The sequence below is a fragment of the Vicugna pacos genome, chromosome 17 (genome assembly GCF_048564905.1).
Source record: "Vicugna pacos chromosome 17, VicPac4, whole genome shotgun sequence".
Classification (NCBI taxonomy): Eukaryota; Metazoa; Chordata; class Mammalia; order Artiodactyla; family Camelidae; genus Vicugna; species Vicugna pacos.
This window is the reverse complement of record NC_133003.1, coordinates 11,490,457-11,494,273: the sequence shown is the minus strand read 5'-3', so window position 1 is coordinate 11,494,273 and position 3,817 is coordinate 11,490,457. Positions and strand designations below refer to the sequence as shown.

At 42.2% G+C, this 3,817-nt stretch overlaps 1 pseudogene; it reads left to right on the top strand.

Moving 5' to 3' along the window:
• Nucleotides 1-539: 539 nt before the first annotated feature.
• Nucleotides 540-1,949, top strand: LOC102543942 (large ribosomal subunit protein uL1 pseudogene; annotated as a pseudogene).
• Nucleotides 1,950-3,817: the final 1,868 nt, after the last annotated feature.

Genomic DNA, 3,817 nt, shown 5'->3' with positions numbered 1-3,817 from the left:
ATTCCTGCAGAAGTTCCTCCCAGGGCAAGGACTGCGGGAGGGAACCTGCTGGCACTCAGCCTTAATAAAGGCCTTTTCTCTTGCACAGTCCTACAGCGAAGGCACAGGCTCATACCTGGGCCATGGGTCGGTTGCCATGGAAATGACTGCAAAGCCACAAATAAGACGGTATTATGTTCTCTCAGCAGGACCAGATGAGAGCCAGAACCTAAAGAGAGAAAAAGGAAGAGGGAGACAGCTAGACAGAGAAAGAGAATAAATACACCTTCTATCAATAACAAGCCAGAAGGGAAACACAAACAAAGCAAGGGGGTGATGGGGTGCTGCTTGGGAGAAGGCAGGTTTCAGACAGGGTGGGGCGAGAGTAGGGGAAATGGCATTGTTTCCTTTGAGGGAAGTCTCTCATTTTCAGAGGGAGGGAGGAAAACTCATTCCAAAGGAGCCCATGCACCTCCCTCTCTTCTCCTGGCTCTTCCCACTCCATCTTCATTGGGTAATTGTGCAACAAGCCTAGAAAGGAAGGATTGGGGCAATACAGAATGAGGCAGGAGGTGAAAGGTAAGTCAAACCATTTCTCTTTTCCACTCTGCCCCATGATGCAGAAAGGCCCTGCTCTGATTCTCAACAGAAAACTTAAGATTTTCTTGGTCCACTGCTCTCAAACAAATTTCATGCCAAACTTCCACCCTTCTAAAGAGCCATAAGCCCTCCAGGATCTCAGCACCCTTATTTAAGATTTTTCTCCCAAGCCAAGTATCTCTGGAGGGACAGTGATCACAATGTCCTCGTAAGGTCACTTTGTTGGTTTCCCCACTGTGGACAAAAGTGTGAGAATCAAGACCTAAATCTAGGCTCAACAAGCTAATAAAAAGCACCAAGTTTATTTCAGCTAAACCATGAGATTTTCCGTAAGGCAAGGAACTCTAAAATTCTGCCCTTGCCACGTTTTTTTTAATGGATGTGTATGTACAGCTTACAATAAGCACAATCCTTTTAACAAAACATAAAAAGTTTCCAAGGATCTCTCACTCCATTACCAAAATAACCAGATTTTCAAGAGTATTACAATCTTACACTCTTTCTCTGAGCCTCATTCTTGTTATGGTGGCCACTGCAGCTAGCTCTGCCTTGGTCTGGAGTCCAAACAAACTGAACAGCTTCTCTGTAATATGATTTGAGTATCACTAAGTCTTGCCAACCTAAAATTTTCTCCCCTATCAACTAATATCAGGACCTAAAACCCCATATTCATGTTATCCCTTTCCGTCTTTAAAAAATCTGTCTATTCAAAAACAAAGACGTTCTCTTTTCCAGTTTTCGCAGGGCAAGGCATCGTGAGCAGCAAGGTCTCCTGCAACACCCTGTACGAGACGGTGCAGCAAGCCCTGCACGGGAACCAGCGCAAGCGCCAGAAGTTTTTGAAGACAGTGGAACTTCAGATCAGCCTGAAGAACAATGACCCTCAGAAGGACAAACGCTTCTCGGGCACCGTCAGGCTGAAGTCCACTCCCTGCCCCAAGCTCTCCGCATGCGTTCTGGGAGACCAGCAGCATTGTGATGAGGCCAAGGCTGTGGATACCCCCCACAAGGACATCAAGGCTCTGAAGAAGCTCAACAAGAATAAGAAACTAGTTAAGAAGCTGGCCAAGAAGTATGAAGCCTTTTTGGCTTCAGAGTCTCTGATCAAGCAGATCCCAAGAATCGTGGGCCCAGGTCTGAGTAAGGCTGGCAAGTTCCCTTCTTTGCTGACCCACAATGAGAATATGGTAGCCAAAGTTGATGAAGTGAAGTCCACAATCAAGTTCCAGATGAAGAAGGTGTTGTGTCTGGCAGTGGCTGTTGGCCATGTGAAAATGACAGATGATGAGCTTATGTATAACATTCACTTAGCTGTCAATTTCCTGGTGTCATTGCTCAAGAAAAATTGGCAGAATGTCCAGGCTTTGTAAATTAAGATCACCATGAGCAAGCCCCAGCGCCTATACTAAGGTACAGCTTAATAAACCAGCTGCCACCAAAAACAAACAAACAAACAAAAAAAAAAACAAAAACAAAGATGTTAGGACGATCTTCCCTAACTTCTCAATAATGTCTCAATGTGAATGTGTTTTCGGATTAGCCAAGGAAATGGAACATGGGATGGATAAATTCTGATGAATACAAATGGGGACAGATGTGAGTATTTCTTTCCCCCATTGTATGCATCAGAATCAATTCATCAGCATATTCGTAACTGTCCCCTTGACAGTCAAGGAAATGATACTATTTGGCCCTAAGGTATAAAGCTGCTTACTTCTGGGCCTTCTCAGGATGGGATCAGGAGCAGCCTCTGTCAACATGGAAGCACCAAGAGTTTCCAAACAGGTGAAAGAGCCTGAAGTTCTTTTCTCATCTCTCTGAAGATTCCCAGGCTGTCACAATGGCTCCAAACTACCCAGGGTCCTCACCCAAATCTACTTCTTTCCCTGCACTGTGGAGTGGGAGGTGGAGGGGTGAGCTTTGAACTAACTCAAGCGGTCAACTACAGAGTCTGTGGAGGATCCCAGACATAGAGCCAGCAGCCAGCCTAAGATCTCCCTAGGTCTCTGAGCAAACGAAGAGTAGAGAAACCGTTTTTCTGATTGGGACAGGTGATAATTTCATTCATCAAAAATTTAGCTAAAGCAGGGAATCATTAAAATAAAAGTGATGCATAACACCCTCAATAGTTTATTGAAACAAAATATAAACATGCTTTTTTCTGCTAACTTTTTATGTTGGCTTAAGATGTTTTCTTTGAATATTTGAACATTGGTAAAAGTTCTCCATCATTTTTCTTCAAAAGCCACGTTCATAACTCACATCTACAATTTCCAGTTTCCATTTCTTTAAAGCAAAGGAAAATTTTAAGGACCATTATGCGGTAATTTGAACACAAAATCCTTCCAAATTTTTCTGTTCCCCTGCAATCATTTATAATTGTCTCACCCATACCTAATTCAATAGCAATTTTTAGCAACTCACATTTACTGACTCTTTTCAAAGTATGCAATTTTGTTTTCATAGAAACAGCTCTCTTTTCATACCCAGTGTTCACTGTTTTACATACTATTTAATTAAATTACATAATTACATCAGTTAATGTAGTCAAATGGTTTAGTAGAGGGTGGTTTAGAGAGGCTCAATGTTATTTTTTCTTTGAAGGCAAACTCTTGTCCTAAGATATTTACCTGGCAAATCAGATATTTACGGAAAATCAGATTTTTAACATCCAAGGTCAATTATTATAGATTGAGAACTCTTTTTAGTTCCTCAGGATACAAAAATAATCGAGGAAAGGAGGGCCCTCTGGCATGAGAAGAGGAGGTCACCAAATCCTCTTCCCGAAAGCAACTAAAATAATGGACAATATTAACAAAATAGCTACATCAGGACCCTGGAAATCAACCAAAAGAATATAACAAACTGAGAAGATTTGCTCATAAGAAACTAGTGATTTTGGGGAAGAACAGTGGGAACTGCAACATACTTGCCTGGGGCTGATTCCATCAACCTCCCTCACCCTCTCAGATCAGTTAGCATAGTCATTCTAATAGAGGCAGCAAACTGTATTACCAAGTTTCACTGCCAGAAAGGGATGACTTAACTTGCAGCTAGAGTGAAAATCTGATACTCAGTGAATTATAAGCAGCAATCTCAGTGATGAACAAAAAAGGAAGGTCATTCATTACAACAGTCTGAGGTGGTGGTCCTATTTGGAGCAAACATCAGACTAGAGGACTAGCCAGAGATTTAATAGGGAAATACAAGAAATGAGCACTCACAGAGGCATCCAACA